This window comes from Dipodomys spectabilis, unplaced genomic scaffold (genome assembly GCF_019054845.1).
Source record: "Dipodomys spectabilis isolate Male_0828 unplaced genomic scaffold, ASM1905484v1 ptg000210l, whole genome shotgun sequence".
Taxonomy (NCBI): domain Eukaryota; kingdom Metazoa; phylum Chordata; class Mammalia; order Rodentia; family Heteromyidae; genus Dipodomys; species Dipodomys spectabilis.
This window is the reverse complement of record NW_024870887.1, coordinates 1,415,080-1,438,767: the sequence shown is the minus strand read 5'-3', so window position 1 is coordinate 1,438,767 and position 23,688 is coordinate 1,415,080. Positions and strand designations below refer to the sequence as shown.

General features: G+C 38.1%; 1 protein-coding gene across 5 annotated transcripts in view; it reads right to left on the bottom strand.

Annotated features, from left to right (window-relative positions):
• Positions 1-23,688, bottom strand: part of Ncoa1 (nuclear receptor coactivator 1) — a 206,445-nt gene that overhangs the window by 144,982 nt on the left and 37,775 nt on the right. For all 5 annotated transcript variants that reach the window (XM_042696731.1, XM_042696727.1, XM_042696729.1 and 2 more), the window contains one exon: positions 5,694-5,824. The gene's annotated coding sequence lies outside the window, so the exon portion shown is untranslated. The remainder of the gene's footprint in view (positions 1-5,693; positions 5,825-23,688) is intronic.

The window sequence follows — 23,688 nt, the reverse complement described above, 5'->3', positions numbered from 1 at the left end:
CACAGACTGACTGATGAGAGAAGGTAGGAGACCCCGCATCAGGCTTATTCTTACCTATTACATTTCAGTCTCCACAGCATCCAGACTTATTTCATCTCTCGGATTTTATGTGAACAGAAAGATAAAATAAGTAATGTTATATGCATAGATTTTGTGCTTCAAAAATGTTCTATCAATTCCTAATAAGCTATAGTACCTTAAGAGAAAGATTCCTTTTTATTTTGTCCAAGACCAAGACTTGATTTCAGTAATATCTGCACTTCTGTTCATTGGCTGGTGCTCTACCACCTGGGCTATGCCTCTCACTCCATATAAAAGCTTCCCTTTAAACATAGTCAAGTAACTGGTTATTCAGTCTCAATTACTATTCTGCCACGCAGTAATTAAAAATTTTCTTCTGGGGGAAAAAATTCTCATGCCCCTACAATTTACAGTTTCCACATATTCTAATGTCATTAAGGCTACATTAAAAGGTTACTTCAGATTTTTGGTATACAAAAGAAGGTACAACTGGGTTTCAGAAACAGGGAGTGTTATAGCACGGAAAACCATCACAACTTTTAACTAGCTATGTCAGGTCTTTAGACAACCACCTTCTCTCACTTTCTGGGGGGGAAAACTGCCTTTGATTTTCTGCTGTTCCACTGGAGGACCTCCTGGAGGAGGTGTCTCCTGACAAGCTCATTTATCTTACCAATACTTTATATCACCTTTTGCAGTTGGTTAAACTAAAGTCACAAAATCTATGGAGTCATATTTTTCCCTAAAGTGTTCTCATCCACATACTAATAAGAAAATATTTCTTTTGTTTCTAAAATACTAGAACTGGAACTGAGTGCTTCTGCCATGTGAGGCAAGTGGTCTTCATCTCTAGCAATAGTTCTTTCTCTCTCTCTCTCTCTCTCTCTCTCTCTCTCTCTCTCTCTCTCTCTCTCCTCATGGTAGGGTAGTACTGTGATACTATGTGTGAACTCAGAGCTTCAGGCTTACTAGGCAGCAACTACACCACTTGAGTCACATCCTCAGCCCCTAACAGACAAGTATTGTTTTGACAATTAATGCTGTCAATGATCTTCCTTAAACTCAGACATTTTTTTTTTTTTTGGTCAGTCATGGGGCTTGAACTTTGAGCCTGGGCTCTGTCCCTCAGTTTTCAACTCAAGGCAAGCACTCTACCACTTGAGCCACAGCACCACTCCCGGCTTTTTCTGCTTATGTGGTGCTAAGGAATCGAACCCAGGGCCTCATGCATGCAAGGCTAGCACTCTATCGCTGAGCGACCTTCCCAGCCCCATAGATTATTATTTTTAAAAGTCCCTTACAGAGAACATTGAGATTACTCATTAAACCACCATAATACATTACCAATATTTTTTCTACTTATCCCATGTCTAGAACTCCTAAAAGTAATTAAGCCATATTCTCCCTTCATTTAAAAAAATCAATTAAAGAATGAACAATTTTATTGTTTTTGAAGTTTATTAAGGATTAGAAAGTTTAACAAACTGCTTCGTAAGCCAAAAATATACTTACTAAATATTCCATGCTAAACAGTATATTAAAAGCATTAACTGGGCTGGGAAGGTGGCTCAGTGGTAGAGCGCTTGCCTTGCATGCCTGAGGCCTGGGTTCAATTCCTCAGCACCACATAAGCAAAAAGAAAAAAGCCGGAAGTGGCACTGTGGCTCAAGTGGTAGAGCGCTAGCCTTGAGCTGAAGAGCTGAGGGACAGCGCCCAGGCCCAGAGTTCAGGCCCCACAACCGGACCCAAAAAAAAAAGCATTAACTTTATCTCAAGTAGCCTACATAAAGTCAAGTAGGAAGCAATTATATGCCAGATTAAGAGTTAAGGAGAAGGGAGAGTAATGTTTATCTATCACAAAGAAATTCACCAAGTAGGACCAATACAATCAACAACAAGTAATTGAAAGTAAAATGAGCCATGAAAAGACTACTTACAGATCAGTAGAGAAATATATTTTTTAAAAAACAAGATGCTGCTTCAATTCTTTGGTTTCCTACTATACACTAATTTTTAGGCTTCTGTAGATACCTGGTATATGTAAATGAATAAACTCAAATGGATTATGGATTCCATAAGTATTAAGACAAATTAATTACAAATGAAACATGGTCTTTAAAAAGTGAACTCCTGAGCTGGGCGCTGGTGGCTCACACCTGTAATCCTAGCTACTCAGGAGGCTGGGATCTGAGGATTACATTTCAAAGCCGGCCGGGGCAGAAAAGTCTGTGAGACTTATCTCCAATAAACCACCAGAAAACCTGAAGTGGCACTGTGGCTTAAGTGGTACAGTGCTATTCTTGAGCTGAAGAGCTGAGGAACAGTGCCCAGGCCCAGAGTTCAAGACCCATGACTGACCAAAAAGAAAAAAAAGTGAACTCTTGGGCTAGGAAGTTGGCTCAGAGGTAGAGTGCTTGCCTCGCATGAGACCCTGGGTTCAATTCCTCAACATCATATAAGCAGAAAAAAGCTGGAAGTGGCGCTGTGGATAAAGTGGTAGGGTGCTAGCCTTGAGCTGAAGAGCTGAGGGACAGTGGCCAGGCCCAGAGTTCAGGCCCCACAACAGACAAAAATACTGTAACAAACAATAGAGGGATTAAAAGTAAAACAAAAACAAACAAACAAACAAACAAACCAAAAGAATTATAGAGCTACAGAAAGGAAAACACAAAGAATCTAGGGCTAGAATGCCTAGAAGCAAATCTCAGTTCTAGCACATACCAGTTAATTAACTTTTGGCATGCTAACATGTACTTTATTGGAGATCTCTCGTGAAGCTCTGGTGAGCTATTATGTATAAAGTGCTTAAAATAGAGCCTGGTAAATAATGTGCACTGTATAGTAAATATGTCCTTTGTAGGAAACATCATTTTCTACATAAATGACCCAATAGACTCAGGAAATATAAGCAAGAATTCAATAGAATGCTAAATCTATACAATTCAGAGAAAATGTAAATTTTTGGATTTTTCTTCGTATGGAATTTTTAAGGATAGCTTAGAGAAAATTATGAAAAACATCCTTTTTTCTTCTCCTACCCACTGCCCCAAATGATAAGCTTCTAGCTTAAACAATGATCAACTAACTCCTGACCAATCTTGCTTAATTCCCACCCACAGATTCTTCTGTTCTCTGGATAATAAAAAAACAGATCTGAAACATATCCTTGTATTCATCAACAGATGTTGAAATATATGTTTGAAATATATATTTTTGAAAATATAACTAAGTATTATTATCATACCTAAAATTAATAACAGCTGATCAGTACAAATATCCAGAGTTCAAATTTCCCTGATGTCTTATTTACTAAATTCTGGACCAAATGAAGTCCAAATACTACTATTAGCCTAGTTTCTTCTTGTTGTTATGCTTTTTCCCTCTCTATAATTTATTGGTTGAAAAAAAAACCAAGCCATATGTCCCAATAGCATTTTGCTGATAATATCCTCTGATATTCATGCTACCTCGTCTTCTATATTTTATTCCAACTGGTAGTTAAAGGTAGAGGCTTCATCACATTCAGATTCAGATTTAATTTTCTGGCAAGACTATTTCAAGGTAATGTTGGAAACTTTTATTAACAGAACTCTAATATCTGATTGTTTGCCTTCTGTAAAGCTAGCAGTCACTTGATGATCTTTGCTTAGGTTCCGGCATTCATTATAAAGTAAAGATGTTCTGCTCTATCACTCTCTGTCCATTTATTAACTAGAATGTTTCTGAGAAAAGAAATTTCATCTCAATTGCCATTTGGCTACTGTGAAGTATAGCTGATTCCTAAGAATAAGCTGAAGAAAACAAGTAAGGTATTTAGAGTATCGTGATTAGATCATATTTAAAGGTATTTGATGTGATTCATTATATTGCAGTTATAGCTGCTGAGGCTCACACTGTCTCATCTTTGATCTGCAGAAACTATTCACTTATGCATCTGAGTTATTCTGCTAAAACGCTGTAGTGTTTAACAATTTCACTGAAAGGTATTTTAAGTCCACAGATTTGGAATCAGGTTGAGTTATTTACTGTTTAGCTATTTCTTTCTTATTCATGGTTTTAAAATGTTATGAATTATGTTACAAATCAGCTGCAGTCTACAGTTTGGATATTACAGTAGATATGAAACTTACATTTTACAGTAAGACTTTTTCACTGACCTCTACTTTCCCCATTTCATTGAACACTTTTTTAAAAAGTATACTTACTAAACACTGGTTGCTAATCTTAGCTACTCAGGAAGCTCAGATCTGAGGATCACAGTTCAAAGCCAGCCTGGGCAGGAAAGTCTGTGAGAATCTTATACCTTTTTAGCCACCAGAAAACCAGAAGTGGAGCTATGGCTCAAATGGCAGAATGCTAGCCTTGAGCAAAAGAGCTCAGAGACAGCATCCAGGCCCTGAGTTCAAGCCCCACAATGTGCATGTGTGCGCGCACGCGCGCGCGCACACACACACACACACACACACCATTCTGCCAGGTGCAAGTGGCTTATGCAACTCAGGAGGCTGAGATCTGAGGATCAATGTTCCATCCTAGTCAGGGCAGTGAAGTCCTTGAGACTGTTATATCCAATTAACCACCAAAACACCAGAAATGGAGTTGTGGCTCAAGTGGTAGAGTGCTACTCTTAAGCTAAAAACTCAGGGACAGCACTCAGGCTCCAAATTCAAGCTCCAAGACAGGTGTGAAGACACGTGTTTGTGCACATTCACAGATGGACACATACACATACACACACACACACACCATACTATATTTAAAGCTGAAAGTTAAATGCTTCATTTTGAGAGGTTAGAACAGAAAAGATTCTTAATCTACTCTGTTTGCTTTTGGTTCTGGAAGGTATTTCTTCATGTTATATTACAAAATTTGGATATAATTCTAAACATTTATGATTAAAAACTAGTCACTTTTTCCTTTGATAAATTAATAAAACAGTTGCTGATCATTTCCTCTCAAAACTCTGAAAAGATGTTAATTTAGTGGCCAAAAGTTACTTTCACTGAGCAAAAAGTTGCTTTTTACTATTTTAAGTCATAATCATAAATCACATGATTGAGTGCCTACGCTTTTCCCTGAAATAAAGCAGGATATGAAATGATATCCTCATGCAATTTTTCTCAAAAAAACAAACAAGTAACAACCATGACACAACAACAGAAGAAAATAAAAACTAAAAGACTCTTCTGTTGTAGTGATTTTTGGGTGATAAGCAGTAACACACCTATGTGAAGAGCTGGTCTGTTCTCTGTACATCAGCGCTTTCCTCTTACTGAAAAACAAAATATCCACTAGCATATGCATGACAGTAATTGCTTTTCCAGATGGTATGCCTTTGATAAGAGACTTTTTTTTGCCAAAAGCTCATTTCACTTTCTCTCCAAGAATAATATTTGTCGTTAACTTTAAAACTAGTTTTACAAGCTTCTCAGTAGTAGTGTCAATTGACCTATTTTTTTGTTTTTGTTTTGCTATCAGAATGAAACCTCTGCATGATAATTTATTACCTTATAATTTTTCTGAGAGGGTAAGGAGTTCTTATGAACTCTTCTCTAAAAGCTAACCACTCTAAGATATAAAAACTTTTAAGCATATAAAACTTATATAGAGAGACCAACATTATAAAATCACTACACATGCATCAAATCAGAGTAAAATTGTTCCTCAAATACCTTAAAAGTAGAAATTCTAAATGTTGGTGCCTTCATTTGGAAGCAAAATTTCCTACTGCATGATCTTGTCTGATGGTAGTTGACTTTATCATCTGTCAGTTCCAGTTACATTTCCATTAGTATAGGCAGATCTAAAGTAGAAGGAAGACAATTAGACCATTGAAATTATTTTAAATGCTATGATTTCAGTTTCTCTGTAAGCATATAAAATTGTTTTAACTGCTAAAGCAATACCAATTCCTAGTCTTATGACTGAATTAAAGTTATAATAAATATATAGATCTGAAGGGATATTAACTTTAAGAGAGAGAGAGAAAGAATGAGAAGTTCAGATCTCCAAAAGAAGTACAAAGCAAACTGGGTTTACATTCATATTCCAGAAGCATGGTCGTTCCAGCATCTACATTTATATGTAGACCACTTTTCCCATGCTCACCATTTTTATTGGGTTCTTATATATCCCTTCCAGCAATTTTCATGAAAATACCCTGGAGTACACATACAGTCTTAGAATCTTTCTGCCTTTTATATAAATGTTCAGTTCTGTACCTTTCTCTCTCAGTGTGTCCTGAATATTGACCTTTCTGTGTCTGGCTTATTTCAGTTAACATAAGGATCTGCAGTTCCATCCATATTGTTGCAAATGACAAGGTTTTATTTTGGTTTGTAGCTGTATATATTCCAAAGTATATATACTACGTTTTCTTTATCTATTCATCAGCTGATTGGGAATTCAGTTGTTTTTTATTTCTTGGCTATTGTGAATAGCGTTGCAATGAGCATGGGAGAACAGATGTCTCTGATACATTGACTCCATTCCTTTAGTATACTGGGGAGTGGGATTGCTGGATCATATGGCAATTTTATTTTTAGATTTTTTTTTAGGAATCTCTATGTTTTCCATTATGGATACACTAATTTACATTCCTAACAACAGTATACAAATATATCCTAATCGGCACTTACTATTTAAGTTTTTGATAACAGCCACTCTTAATAACGTGAGATGACAGCTGGGCCACAGTGGCTCATGCCTGTAATCCTAGCTAATCAGGAGGCTGAGATCTGAGAACATGGTTCAAAGCCAGCCCGGGCAAAAAGTCCCCTTGAGACTCTTTATCTTCAATTAACCTCTGAAAAAGCGGAAGTGGTGTTGTGGTTCAAAGCGGCAGAGTACTAGCCTTGATCAAAAAAGCTCAGGGAGAGCACCCAGGACCTGAGTTCAAGCCCCAAGATGGACAAGAGAGAGAGAGAGAGAGAGAGAAGAGGGGGAGGAGGGAGGGAGGCAGGGAGGCAAGCAGGGAGAGAAGTGGGAGGATATCTCATTGTGATTTGCATTTCCCTGATTATTATTAGGAATGATGAACATTTTTTCATGTGCTTTGCCTTTTTTTTTTTTTTCTTTGCTGGTCATGGGGCCTGAACTCTGGGCCTGGGCGCTGTCCCTCAGCTCTTCAGCTCAAGGCTAGCGCTCTACTACTGGAGCCACAGCGCCACTTCCGGCTTTTTCTGTTTATGTGGTGCTGAGGAATCGAACCCAGGGCCTCATGCTTGCAAGGCATGCAATCTACCGCTGAGCTACCTTCCCAGCCCCGTACTTTGCCTTTTGTATATCTTCTGAGAAACATTCATTTAGCCATATGACCAACAAAAACAAAACAAAACAAAACAAAAAGACTACTACAAACTTATCAGGTCACTTTTTAAATTTAATTTATTTTTTAATTTTTTTATTTTTGGTCAGTCGTGGGGCCTGAACTCTGGGCTTGGGCACTGTCCCTCAGCTCTTCAGCTCAAGACTAGCGCTCTACCACATGAGCCACAGCACACTTCCGGCTTTTTCTGCTTATGTGGTGCTGAGGAATTGAACCCAGGGCCTCGTGCATGCAAGGCAAGCACTCTACCACTGAGCCACCTTCAAGTTAATTTTTAAAGAGGGTGATATATACCTGACACAAAAAGCAAACTACATAAGAGTTATGATGCATGAAATTTCCCTCAATAATCTAGTACTTTTCTCTTGTTTATTGTGTATTCATAGGTATTCTATACATATATATTAAAATATACATTAGTTTTAGGATTGTTTGTTTTTCTGATACTAGGGATTGAACTCAAAGAGTTTCAGGTTTGCTAGGCAAGCTCTTCACTTGAGCCACATTCCCAGTCCTTTGGTTTTATTTACTTTATTTCTAGATAGGGCCTTGCACTATCTTTTCTTTGAGGTTGGCTACAAACCAATACACCCCCCCCCCCCCCACCTCCCGACAGCGCCCCGCTTCCTCCTCCTATAGCTACTTAGAATCACAAGTGTCCATCACACTCCTGGCTTGCTTTTGAAATAAAGTCTTAGACAGGCACCAGTGGCTCACACCTGTAATCCTCTACTCAGGAGGCTGAGATGTGAGGATCACAGTTCAAAGCCAGCTCAGGCAGGAAAGTCCATGAGACTCTTATCTCCAATTAATCATCAGAAAACCAGAAGTGTCACTGTGGCTCAAGTGGTAGAGTGCTAGCCTTGAGCAGAAGAGCTCAGGGACAAGCCCCAGAGTTCAAGCACCATCACAAAAAAAAAAAAAATAATAATAAAGATAAAGTTTTGCTAATTTTTGCTTGGGCTGGCCTAGAACTGTGATCCTCCTTTCTCTGCCTCTTAAGTTGCTGGCATTATAGATAGGCACATCATACCTGGCCAACAACATACTTTTAAATGACAGTAGTAACATACTATAAGCAGTTTTGTATTATATTTTTGCTTAATGTAACCTAAACTTTTTTTTTCCAATACTGGGGAATGAACAAGAGTTTCAGGTAGTCTAGACAAGTGCTCTAGCACTGGGCTAAATTTCCAGCTAAGATAATGTGTTTTAAGACTCATTACAGAACTCCTTCATCATCTAAACAATCTCATGATACTATATGAATACATTATAACTTAGTCAATCTACCACTGGCAATGTTGTTTCCATTATTTAGTCATTGTTGTCAATACTTATACACTTGTCAGTGTATAAGGAAATAAAATCACTGGGCCAGAATATCCACATCAAGCAGGAGCAATTAATCCAGATGTGGGGAAGGCAGAGTTGGCTTTCTAAAGAAACAATATCTGAATCCAAGCATTTTTCTAAACTTCAAATGTACTTAATAATAATTACATTGAAACATAAGCAACTAAATCTGAATTCATCAGCCTTCTCTAATCTTCTCTAGGATTTAAATACTGTCAACAGCAGCATCTACTGGTCTACAAAAGCCAGAAATGTAAGATCAGGTTCATCCTCTTCCTTCTACATCTCCCTAATACCCAACCAACATGTCCCTTTACTCCTCTTTCACATTATCTTTGACCTAAAAATACTTATTACTAGAACCAATTAATAAACAAGACTCATAACTGTTCTCCCTATCTTCAATTTTAACTGGTCCCAAATCCATTCTCACTACAGCCTAAACGATCTTTCTAAAAACAAAAACAAAACCCAACTCATCATTTTTAAATTAAAATCTCTAAATAGCTTCCCATTCCTATCATGATGAAACCCAACTGTCCTGACACTGTTTCCTGGTTCTATATGATTACCTGTGTCACCTGTTAATTTCTCTCACTTTATACTCTCTGCAATCAACTAATCTGGAGTTTCAATTCCTCCTGTATTTCATCTTAACTCAAGATGTTCTTTTTTCAGAAAGTCAACTCTGCTCCCTACTCCCTGACACAACAATCTTTTTACTACACTGCCTTTTTCTACAGTAACTACCCCTTCAATTTCTTTTCCTCACCAGACTGTAAAACTAGCAGAGCAGGGCAACAATCATATTAAACAATATCATATCATTCTATATTCATATATATACACACACACAAAGAAAATCTAGTAAAATCTCTGACACCTTACCTGTCAGGAAAGTTCTTTTGCCGCTGTACATAAATGTTGCAAACGTAAGTGTTATAATGTATATACCACTGCAATCGCAGGCTTTGCCATCACAACCTTGTAGAGAGACCAAAGTCACCTATAACCGTGTCCAAACTCTAATCCCAGAACCAATATTCCTTAGTGATAAAATTTCCACTAATCCTCATAATCAAAACAAAGATTAGTACATGAATCCAACGTTTGGGACTTCTGTGATCCAGAATTTTTCATGAAAAAGAAGACTAAATTCCAACAAACCTAGCTTAAAAAAATCATTTATTCCTTCCACCTGAAAATTGTATAATTTTCTCTCTCATCCTTGCAAAAAGAGCAATATGATTAATATGCGTATTCTCTAACTTATTTGCTGAGTTCCTTGAAAAGCACAAGTCTTTAGCAACACTTTCTTGATTACTTATCCATTATTTCTGATCTTTCCTTCTAAAACTCTAAACTTAGGTATACTAGACCCATTGAGTCTCCATCTTTATCTTCCCATAATTCTGAAAAATCATTTGAACTAGTCTTCTAATTCACTAGTACGATTTTTCTGGAGTACCCAATCTTTTTTTTTTTTTTTTACTATTTTACCTCAGTAGTAATTATTTCATTTCCCAAAGGCTTTTCCTGTTTTCAGAATACTCCATGTCAATAACAATCTTCCATTAAATATCACTGGGCTTAAGAATTAGAATTTTTCTTACATCTGGTACAATGCTGTAACTATTTCATCTCTATGAAAACTCAAATAATTGCTTTTGAACTACTGGGCCTTTTTGTTTGCTCACACCTATATAAAAAGTTGGGTATACTCTTTTGAAATAGAAGCTAATAGAGGTTCTTTCAAGGATTATTTGGCTCCATGTAAGACTGGTTTCCAAAAAAATCTCCCAATTGTGTCAAATTTGAAAACCCAAAACTTGTTTACAGCCACTAGAAAATGTCATTTTACAGCTGGGTTTATTGATGTTCCCACAATATGGCAGTTATGCTACTAAGTAAGAAAAAAGAATATATACTGGGTAGGCAATCAGTAATCTATCTTTGTTTTCTATTTTGCCAATGTTCCTCCTAATTATGATATTCAGAATTATCAAACAGATGGTATACATATTCTCCCTACAGCAGTTAATTCTTCCTTTAGTCAAGACATAAAACTTAATGCATCTTAAGATTGTCCAAATTCCCCATAAGTCATATCAAGCTTCCAGTTGAACACATAGTCATGATTTTTTTCCCCAAGAATTATGCCCAAATAGGATTCTTTTAAAAACAGGGTCTAGCACAGGGTAGCCTCAAACTCACAATCTTCCCACCTTAGCCTTTTGAGTGCTGGAATTCCAGACATGCACCATGATACCTGGCCTCAAAGACTTATTAAGCATGCTTAATATGACATTGTGGTCAAGTAGGAGACACATAAAGACATTATCCTGGATTCTGAAATACTCGTGTTATCAGTTAGCTAAGGGGGCAGGGCACACATAAGTAGATGAACAAAACTGAATCATAGGAAACTTTCCAGATAAAGAAAAGAGGGGGGAAAAAGTGCTAAAAGCCGGGAGCGGTGGCTCACACCTGTAATCCTAGCTACTCAGGAGGCTGAGATCTGAGGATCTCATTTCAAAGCCAGTCCAGGCATGAAAGTCCATGAGACTATTGTCTCCAAAAAAACACTAGAAAACCGGAAGTGGTGCTGTGGCTCCAGTGGTAGAGCGCTCGCTTTGAGCTGAAGAGCTGAGGGACAGCGCCCAAGCCCAGAGTTCGAGCCCCACGACCAACAACAACAACAAAAAAGTGCTAAAAACCATAGTTTCATGCAAGTTGTATATTTGATTAAGTCTGAAATAAAAGGAGTTAAAAAAATCAAAAGACAACTCTTGGCAGTATTTATAGGCAAAGAGTAAGAACTAATGAAGAGGGCAAAAAAAATAGGATTGAATGATGATACCTCACTTTTCTCCTAAATCTAGTTGTTGCTATAGTTGCTGTTGTTGTTTTTGCCAATCCTGAGGCTTGAACTCAGGGCCTGGGCAATGTCCCTGAACTTCTTTTGCTCAAGGCTAGCACTCTACCACTTAAGCCACAGCACCACTTCTGGCTTTTTCTTTCTTTTTTTTTTGTCGGTTGTGGGCCTTGAACTCTGGGCCTTAGCGCTGTCCTTCAGCTCTTCAGCTCAAGGCTAGCGCCCTACCACTTGAGCTACAGCACCAGTTCCAGTTTTCTGGTGGGTTATTGGAGATAAGAGTTTCACGGACTTTTATGCCCGGGCTGGCTTTGAACCGCGATCCTCAGGTCTCAGCCTCCTGAGTAGCTAGGATAACAGGCGTGAGCCACCGGCGCCCGGCTACTTCTGGCTTTTTCTGTTTATGTGGTACTGAAGAATTGAACCTAGAGCTTCATGCATGCTAGGCAAGCACTCTACCACTAAGCTATATTCCCAGCCCCTAAATCTAATATTTTAAAATTAAAATCCCTTATTTTAATTAAATCCCTTATTTGAAGAATAGGGTCTCATATTTTTCTCTGGAGTGATCTAGATCATGAACCTTCTATTTATGTCCCCCATTTAGCCAGGAATACAGCTTTGTTCCACTTGCACAGGCTGTCCTTAAAACATGATCTTTCCAGTCTCCACAGTAGCAAGGATTGTAAGACATGGCATACTACATTGGGCCCTAATTCCACATTTGTATCATCAAAGAGCCAGTTCTCCTTGACACATTTATTGAATAGGCTATCTTTTCTTCCGTGAATGCTTTTAGCTCCTTTGTCAAAGATCAGATGGCTGTGGTTGTATGTTTTTATTTTTGATCTACTCTGTCTCATTTGTTCTCATGTTTGTTTTTATGTCAATACCACACTGTTTTTGTTACTATTGCCCTATAGTACAATCTGAATCCAGTATTGTGATTGCTCCTATGTTGCTCTTTTTGACAAGAACTGTTCTGGTCGATCAGTTTCTTTTATGCTTCAATATGAATTTTAGCATTGACTTTTCTATTTCTGCAAAGAATGACACTGATGTTTTGATGGGCATTATACTGAATCTATACATTCTTTTTGGTAATACAGCCATTTTCACAATATTAATTCTGCCAACCTATGAACATGGAAAGTCATTCCATCTTCTAATGCCTTCAATGTGTTTCTTCAAGGTTTTATAGTTTTCATTGTAAAGGCTTTCACCTCCTTAGTTAAATCTATATCTAAGTGTTTGGATTTTTTGTCCTTTTGGAGGGTATTATAACTAGAACTGTTTTCCTGATTTTTTTTCTCTGCCCGTTCATTGCAGATATATAGAAAATATGCCAAAAGTGTTTATCAGATCAGTAAGTTCACAGGTTCTGATTTACCAATACTTCCCTTTTTGTATATAAGGCTACTTTTTTTTTTCTAAATAGGTTTGGTGAAGAAAAGCTAAAAAATAATTTTCAGTCTGCTTTCTTTAAACTATTCATATAACTTTTCTGAATGCAAATGAAATCATGAATCTGTCTATACAGGCACTATACAGTAGCTTCTAATTTCAGCAAGGCCAAATAGATTTCCTATCTTTTTGGATAAATTTTGTAACTTCATTAGTCAGCCTAAAAACAAACATTTAAAATCACTTTTTAACATTGAAAGAAATATCAATTTTCTTAATTTACATATATATATATTTTTTTTTTTTTTTTTTTTTTTTTTTTTTTGATCGTGGGGTTTGAACTCTGGGCCTGAGCGCTGTCCCTTAGCTCTTCAGCTCAAGGCAAGTGCTCTACCACTTGAGCTACAGCGCCACTTCCAGTTTTCTGGTGGTTTATTGGCGATAAGAGTTTCACGGACTTTCCTGCCTGGGCTGGCTTTGAACCCCGATCCTCAGATCTCAGCCTCCTGAGTAGCTAGGATTATAGGCGTGAGCCACCGGTGCCCGGCTTAATTTATATATTTTTGATCTTGCAAGAAAGAAATGTAAGTTTGTCACTGTTTCTAAGAATGTACTATCATCTTTCCCTTCTCTTAGAAACAAAAAGTTAGCAAAGATACAGAATTGCAATTAAAACAAAATTGTCCTTATTGGTAGTTTTCAGAAGAAAAATCAATCTCAGCCACTCTAAGTACCTTGTACTAAAAGAGGACAATGTACAATTGTTTTTAAAATTATGAGCATCTCTCTAAGACTTCAATAAAAAGATTGGGCACCAGTGGCTTATGCCTGTAATCCTCCTAGTCAAGATTCTGATTTCTAAGAATTGCAGTTCAAAGCCAGAACAAGCAGGAAAGTCCATGAAACTCTTAGCTCAAATTAAGGACCAAAAAAGCTGGAAAGTGAGCTGTGGTTCAAGTGGTAGAGTGCTAGCCTTGAGCAAAAAACCACATGGACAGCACAGGCCCTGAGTTCACACCCCAGGATGGACACAAAAGGGAAAGAGGGAGGAGAGGGGAAGGGAGAGGAGGAGAGGGAAGGGGAAGAAAGGGCGAGGGAAGGGGAGGGAGGGAGGGAGGGGGGGAGAAAAAGATCTGCTTCCTAAAGCCCAGCAAAGCAGCCAAGTGATCCTGCCCACCCACTCACAACCTGAGTTTCAGCCAAGTGACCCACTTTCAGACATGAACAGATGCTTCACTCAGTCCACATAGTTCTCAGACACAGATAATTGTCCCATCTTCATTCTGGGAAGCACTAGGCCCATCTAGGTCTGCTAAATTGGCCTTGACCCTACATAATCCTGACAAGGAGCTATACCAAAACCACATGTGATACCGTACACAAAAGAGGTACATTACAGCTTGCAGAACAAGTCCACAAACTCTGCAGCTTAGCCTACTGCCACACCCACAGGAATCACATGTGGGCTGATTACAGCTGAATAACTCCATGAACATTATACTATTATATCCACTTGTAACACAAAACAACAGAGCCTACCCAACCAGCACCTTAAGACTCATCATCAGAAGGAAGATTTTATTACAAAAACTACTCTATAAAAATGGGTGAGGCAACTGGTCCACCTGATGTGCAAATAGCAACCTAGGATCATAAGCAGATAAAACAAGATGAAAATGCATCCAAAGGAACATAATAACCCTAGGAACATATCCCAAAGGAAAAAAAAATTAATTACTTGAAAAGGAATTAAAAATAATGATTTTAAAGAAACAACAAAAGTCAAGATACAAGGAAATTAAGAAAACCAAGCCAGACGTTGGTGGTTTACACCTGTAATACTAGCTACTCAGGAGGCTGAGATCTGAGGAACATGGCTCAAAGCCAGCCCAGGCAGGAAAGTCCATGAGATTCTTATCTCCAATTAACCACAAGAAAACCAGAAGTGATGCAGTGGCTCAAGTGGTAGAGCACTAGCCTTGAGCTAAAGAGCTCAGGACAGTGCCTAGGCCCAGAGTTCAAGCCCATGACTGACAGAAGAAAAAAAAGAAAGAAATTAAGAAAACCATTACTTGGCTGTGGATATGGTAAAGTGCCTGCCTATCAAGTGTGAGGCCTTGAGTTCAAATCCCAATACCCCTTAAAAAAAAAAAAAAGGGCTGGGAAGGTGGCTCAGTGGTAGAGTGTTTGCCTTGCATGCATGAGGCCTGGGTTCGATTCCTCAGCACCACATAAGCAAAAAGAAAAAAGCCGGAAATGGCGCTGTGGCTCAAGAGGTAGAGCGCTAGCCTTGAGCTGAAGAGCTGAGAGACAGCGCCCAGGCCCAGAGTTCAGGCCCCACGACCCCCCCCCCTCCCCAAAAAAAAAAAGAAACCAAAAAAATCATTGATGAGATTCAGTTGACAAAGACATAAAAACAACAAAACAGGGGGTTGGGAATGTGGCTTAGTGATAGAGTGCTTACTATCATGCATGAAGCCCTGGGTTCAATTCCTCAGTACCACATAAACAGAAAAACAGGAAATGGCACTGTGGCTTAAGTGGTAGAGTGCTAACTTTGAGCAAAACAGTCCAGAAACAGTGCCCAGGCCCTGAGTTCAAGCTCCAGGTCTGGCCAAAAAACCTTATTTGGTTTAAAAGAAAATAATATACTCAATGAGACTAGGGGTATAGCTCAGTAACAGAGCATGTGTTAGAGGTGTGTGTGTGTGTGTGTGTGTGTGTGTGTGTGTGTGTGTGTGTGTGTGTGTGTGTGTGTGTGTGTGTGTGTGTGTGTGTGTGTGTGTGTGTGTGTGTGTGTGTGTGTGTGTGTGTGTGTGTGTGTGTGTGTGTGTGTGTGTGTGTGTCCTTATAAGCAGAGGAAAAATATCTGAACGTTGTTTTGTGAAAAGAGACTTTTAATAGAGAAAAAAATGAGAGCCTATAAGACATCATTAATCAGAAAAATATGTGTATTATGGGTGTCTCAGAAAGGGAAGACAAAAGGCACAGACAACCTATTTAATAGAATAATAGATACAAATGTTCCAAATCCTGAGAAAGATACAGACATTCAGGTCTAGAAGCTAGAACACTTTAATTAGCTATGCCCAAGAAAGATCTTCTCCTATTATCAAAGAATCAAAAGTCCAACAAAAAGAGAGACTATTAAAACCAACTAACAAAAAATGCCAAGTCAAAAATAAAGAAACTTCAGGCACTAGTGGCTCACACCTATAATCCTAGCTACTCAAGAGGCTGAGATCTGAGAATAAGGGTTCAAAGCCAGCCTAGGCAGGAAATGCTGTGAGACTCTTATCTCCAATTAACCACCAGAAAACCAGAAGTAGTACTGTGGCTCAAGTGGTAGAGTGGTCACCATGACCTGAAAAGCTCAGGTGACAGTGCCCAGGCCCAGAGTTCAACACCACCACCAAAATAAATAAATAAATAAAATACAGAAAGAAATTCCCATTAGGCTAATAACAAATTTCGCAATGGAAAACTTAAAGACCAGGAAAAAATGGTTTGTATTCAAAAATCTCAAAAAAAACCCCAAAAATCTCCTAACCGAAAATACTATATTCAGACAAGTTATCCTAACACAAATGAAAATGGAGAGAACTCATGAGCACCATAGTAGCTTTATAAGAAACGGATAATGTAGTGATAATGGCTTAGTGGCAGAGTGCTTGTCTAGCATGCATGAAGCCCTGGGTACAATTCCTCAGTACCACATATATAGAAAAAAAACCAGAAGTATCACTGTGGCTCAAGTGGTAGAGTGCTAGCCTTGAGCAAAAGAAGCTCAGGGACAGTGCACGAAGCCCTGCGTTCAAGCCCAATGACCGGAAAAAAACAAAACAAAACAGAAATGAGTAAAGTGATTCTGTATTTAGAAGCACAAAGGATCCTAACTACCATGATGAAAACATACACCAAAAAAATGTACAGTTCATCAACAGAGAAAATACAGATAAAGAGAAAGAAAATAATCAAATCATAGCAATACAAAAATTACCAAATCATAAAGATGAACAAGAGAAAAGTTATACAAAATAGGAAAAAAAATTACCAAAATGACAGAAGCAAATCTTCAATTTATGGGGGGAGGATGGGAAGGGGTGGGAAGGGGAAACAAAGGAGGAGGCTACAATGCTTGATAAGAAATGTACTCATTATCTTGCCCATGTAATTGTAACCCCTCTGTACAGTATTTTCACAATAAAAAAATCTTCAATTATCAATATTAACTTTAAATATAAACATTAAACTTCCTGATTAAAATACTTAGACTAACTGAATGGATAAAACTACCAAGAAGAGAGGGCAATAGGAAGGAAAGCACACAGGGGCTGGGAAGGTGGCTCAGTGGTAGAGCGCTTGCCTTGCATGCATGAGACCCTGGGTTCGATTCCTCATCACCACATAAGCAAAAAGAAAAAAGCCGGAAGTGGCGCTGTGGCTCAAGTGGTAGAGCGCTAGCCTTCAGCTGAAGAGCTAAGGGACGGCACCCAGGCCCAGAGTTCAGGCCCCACGACCAGGACCAAAAAAAAAAGGAAGGAAAGCACACAAAGGAGAGAAGAAGGTGAGCAAATGAAGTCATTATAGCTGAAGTACATTATATAAAAACTGAGCTACTTAACTTAAAAGAGGGATAGGAATGAGGGAAAATAGGGGAGGAGAACAATGGAAGGGGTGGCATTGATCAAGATGCACTATACTCATAACCTAATATATGGAACTGTAACCTCTTTGTACAACCACTTAATACTAATAGAATAATAACAATAACTTAAACAACAACAAAACTAAACCTGCCTAGACCCAGTAATATGCTACTTGCAGGAAATTTACTTCTCTGGTCAAGACACACCTAAAAAGCAATTAAGTGTGTAGATATTGCATGTAAATAGAAATAAAAAGAGAAGGAATTTTTATCAGACAAATAGATTTTACTCAAAAACTGTGACAGACAAAGGCCTCCTCTATAATAAAGTTGTTAATTTGATAAAAGAAAATAACTTAATATACATGCACTCAATGTTTGAACACAACCTAACTATATAACTATATATTTCAAACATTATTAGGTTTAGGGCTGGGGCAATGGCTCAAATGGTAAAGTATTTGTCTAGAAAGTACAAGGACCCAAATTTCACTCCTACTACTGAAAAACTTACTAGTTACAAAAAAGTCAGACAGATTATACAAATAATAATATAATTGTTGAAAATTTTAACACTCCTCGTTCAGTAATGGACAGATTATTTGGACCACCCCTGAAAAAAAAAACTGAAGTTAAACTATATCTACATAAATAATATATACTAATTAAAAATAACAATTTTAACAGTAACAAAACTGCCAACAAAAAAAGAATCCCAAAATAAAAGTTTAATTATGGGCCTTAGAAAAACTTAGACATAGAACGAAGGTATCTCAACACAAGAATGGGTATTTATGTCAAATCCACAGCCAACATTACACTGAATGGGAAAAGTTGAAAGTGCTTCCTCTGAGATTTAGAGCAGGATGATTTTCACCATTCCTACTAAAGATAGTATTAGAGGTCTTAGCAAGAGCAATAAGCAAGAAAAAGAAGAACATCAAAATAGGGAGAGCAAGAAGTCAAATTATCAATTTTTAGATGGCCTAATTTTATATATAGAAAAACCTAGCACCTCTATCAAAAACTGTTATAACTGATCAAGAAATTCAGTAAAATTGCAAAATATAAAATTAAGGAAACAGAAGTGGCCAAAGCAATCATAAGCAAGAAAAACAAAGCCAGGCAAAACCAGTCTGATGCAGGTGGCTCTTGCCTGTAAGCCTAGCTACTCAGAAAGCTGAGATCTGAGGATCATCATGGTTCAAAGCCAGCCCAGGCAGGAAAGTCCATAGACTCTTATCTCCAATAAACCACTCAGAAAACTGGAAGTGTGGTGCGGTGGCTCAAATGGTAGAGCAGTAAGCCTTGAGCTGAATAGCTGAGGGACAGTGCCCAGGCCCAGAATTCAAGCCCACAACCAACAACAATAAATAAACAAACAAACAAACACCAAAGATATCACAATATCTGACCTCAAAAAATACTACAAAGTGATAATAATCTGCCTAGTACTGGCATAAAACCAACATATGGATAATAAAACAGAACAGAAAATCTAGAAATAAGTCCACATTATTTTCAGACAACTGATCTTCAACAATTAAACAAACATGCACTGAGAAAAAAGGACAATTTCCTTTTAATAAATAGTGCTGGGTGAAACTGGATACACATACTTAGAAAAAAATGAAACTAGACAATTATCTCTAACCATACACAAGGCCCAACTCAAAATGCATCAACGGCCTAAATGTGAGATAAGAAACTATCAGAAGATAACATAGGGAAAACATTTCAGGTGGCTCAGTGGTAGAGTGCTTGCCTTGCATGCATGAGGCCCTGGGTTTGATAGCTCAGCACCACATAAACAGAAAAAGCTGGAAGTGGCGCTGTGGGTCAAGTGGTAGAGTGCTAGCCTTGAACTGAAGAACTGAGGGGCAGTGTCCAGGCCCAGAGTTCAGGCCCCATGACCGACAAAAAAAAAAAAAAATTCAAGATACTACTGGCTCATGTCTATAATCTCAGCTACTCACGAGTAGCTGAGTATTGATTCAATGCCAAACAGGTCTAAACATTATTGAGTCTCAGACAATATTAATATAGATATAGGAGCAAGTACCTGCTTTCCCAGCTACATAGGAGAAACAAGTCTGAGAACTGTGGTCCAAGCCAGCCTGAACAAAAATGACAAGACCCTATCCAAAAACTAACTTAAGCAAAAAATAGCTGGAGGTATGGTTTCAAGTGATAAGAGTGACAACCTAGCAATTATGAAGCCCTGAGTAATACACCACACACACACACACACACACACACACACACACACACACAATATTGTTATGGGCAAGCTGAATAGTGTGATACATACTTGTAATCCCAGCACTTAGGAGTCAGAGGCAGGAAGACTGTGGGTTCCAGGTCCTTGTTTCACAAAGAATAAACAAGAACAAAAGATATTAATATAAACAAATAGATAATTAGGATTACAAGCATCTGCACAGAAAAAGAAACAATAGCTGGCTGTACATGGCTCAGACCTATAATTGTAGTTACTTAATGAAGCTAAGATCTGAGAATCATAGTTCAAAGTCAGATAACCAGCTAAAAGTCAGAAGTTGAGGCATACCTAGCTCAAGGCAGAGTGGCAGCCACAAATGAAAAAGTCAAGTGAGAGTTGAAGGCACTGAGTTCAAGCCTCAGTGCCAGCACATGTGGACATGGGTACACACACACACACATACACCAGAAACAAAAGAGCCAGACCCAGTGACTCATGACTCATGACTCTCAGGAGGCTGAGATCTGAGAATTGCAGTTCAAAGCCAGCCCACATAGGAAAGTCCATGAGACTCGTATCTCCAATTAACCACCAGGAAACAGGAAGTGGAGCAGTGGCTCAAAGTGGTAGAGTGCTAGCTTTGAGCAAAAGAGCTCAGGGACAGTACCCAAGGCCTTGAGTTCAAGTACCACAACCAACAACAACAAACAAAAAAACAATAGAATGAAACTATACAAGAAAAACTACAGAATGAGAAACAACATTTGTAAACCAATTATCTAACAAGGGGATACAATATATAAGAAACCTAAAAATATTAAGAGCAAAAAGTCAAATAATCCAATCCAGCCCCAGCTGGCTTCCAACCACAATCTTCAGATCTCAGCATCCTGCGTAGCTAAGATTACAGGCGTGAAACACCTGGCTATATAACTATAATTTTAAAAGACAAACAACAACGAATACTTTTGAGAATGAAAAGAGAAACAGAGACAAAGAGAGAGAGAACTTCTGCATAGTTAGTGGGTATTTAAGTTAGTAGTCATTATAGGAAACGGCCTGAAGGTTCATTCCTAACTACCATGTGATCCAGCTATCCCAGGACCAGATATACATACTAGTAAATAATTTGTGCTCCCATGCTGATTGAAGCACTATATCTAACATCCAAGTTACTTAATCAACTTTGGTGGGTATTGATAGGTAAATGGCTAAAGAAAGTATGGTAATATACCCACAGTGGAATATTATTCACATATGTTCTTCTACATATGGCAAACATGGAGGCTAAAAATGTTTTGACTTTATAGAAGCACAATATATAATAACAGTCCCCAGTACTGGGATGTTAGAGATGAAGGTAAATTGAGGGAGGTCAATATCAGGTACCAAAATTTATTTTTAGGTTGATAGAAAAAATTCTAGGGTTCTATAGCACAGTAAAATGACTATAGTTCACACACACACACAATATATATATATATATATATATATATATATATATATATATATATACACATACATACTTATAAAGTACTAGAAGAGTAGAGTTCAAAGGTTCCCAATCCAATACAAAGAAATGATGAACGTTTAAGGAAATGGAAGTGCTAACTGCTCTAGTATACACATGGATCAAATCATCACACTGAACTCTTTATGTACAATACTATGTCAACTTAAAAAATATTTTTAAAAATCTGACATGTAAGCAATTGCCACAAAAATTAGGCCATATAGCAATCATCCCTTCTCCCTTCATATCTATTTCAAACATTCATGAATACTCTTTACACTTTATTCTTCCCCATTCTCAGGTCCTCCCCTTCCTACCATTCTGAACAGACTGGCCAAGCGACCCTACTGCAAAGTCCAAATCTATGAGGACTCTGAACTTTGCCATTTTAAAGGAAGTGTTGAAAAAAATAAAATGAAACTACAGATCAAGTAAGCTTACGATGAGGGAGTGGAATGCTACTGAATGTTGTTTATGACATTTAATTTGTATACCAACCAGAAATTGGTGGAAAGTAGATATGTGTAAACAAAAACTAGACTAAGAGCTGATACATCTTAGCAATAGAATATGTGCCTACCATATGAGAGGCCCTGGGTTTGATAACCAGCATCACAAAAAATAAATAGAAATAAATAACTAGATTAAGGGCTCATGCCCACAATCCTAGCTACTCAGGAGGCTGAGATCTGAGGATTGTGGTTCAGAGCCAGCCCTGGGCAGGAAAACCCACAAAACATTTTTTTTGGGGGTCCGGTCATGGGGCTTGAACTCTGGGCCTGGGCGCTATCCCTCAGCTCTTCAGCTGAAGGCTAGCACTCTACCACTTGAGCCACAGCTTCACTTCCGGCTTTTTTCTTTTTGCTTATTGTGGTGCTGAGGAATCGAACCCAGAGCCTCATGCATGCAAGGCAAGTGCTCTACCACTGAGCCACCTTCCCAGACCTCCACAAAACATTTATCTCCAAATAACCACGCACAAAAAAAGGAGAGCTGTGACTCAAGTAGTAAAAGCGCTAGCCTTGAGCAAAAAGCTCAGGGCACAGGGTACAGGCGTAGTGTGCGCGCGCACATGCGCGCACACACACACACACACACACACACACACACACACACACACACACACACACACACACACACACACACACACACACCTACCTTAGACTAACAATAGCTGGTCCTGATAGTTGGTGCTAGTGGCTCATGCCTATAATCCTAGCTATTCATGCCTACAATCCTAGCTACTCAGGAGGCTGAGATCTGAGGAGCGAAGTTTGAGGTTTGAAGCCAGCCCAGGCACAGGAGACTCTTATCTCCAATTAACCACTCAAAATTGGGAAGTGGTGCTGTGGCTCAAGTGGTAGAGTGGCTAGCCTTGAGCTCAAAGAGGCTCAAGCACAATGCCCAGACCCTGAGTTCAAGCCCTATAATAACAGAAAAAAAGAATAATGGGAACTCTATAACCTACCTAGGAGACAAGATGGACAAAAGCCAAAAAACTGAAAATAGATCCAAGCACACATTATTGCAAAGGTTTTAAGTATAAGAAACAGGTTTTTCTACTCACCAGATATGTCTTTGTTTTCTCAAATAAATATCCTTGACTAGCTATAAAGTCCATAATATTAATCACAATAAGGTTCTCTTGCTAAAACATTCAAATATAAATACATAGCAGTTGAATGAAATTATAAAAAACAGTAATCCTTCGCTAACTCTAATGATAAACAAACTGATCTCTCTCTTTTATATTTTTATTAACTGAAGACTACTGTGTCCAACATTACTCCAGGTATTCTGTTTGCTAACCACTAAAAAATTTGTAAATATAGTACCAGAAAATAAGTTATTGTTAACTCTAAAAATGGACATCTTGAGATATAACTGATGCCCTTTGTATTATTTGGTCTGAAACTATTTAGTAAAATACTATATAGATATAGATATAGATGTGTGTGTATGTAAATTTTATAATTAATTTTTTTTTTTTAAATAAGACCTTTAAGCAGTTCTAACTAGAACACCTCTGTCCTAGATAGTGCTGACTGATGACTGGATCTCCACCAGTGGCCAGTACTATGTGATCTGCCCCAGCATTCAGTCCCAGACTACTCTTAAATATTTTTGTCAGTGACTTATTCTAGTAATTCAGAAACTCGTCAATTATACCTGTGAACACAAAACTGAGGTTAGAAAATACAACAACAAAAAATTTTAAACAGTAAACGATCCAAAGGGTGAAAAACAAATGTTTGGTATTTGGCTTGTTTTGTTGTTGTTTTGGTAGTTCCTGTTTTTTTACAATGCTCACGACCAAACTCAG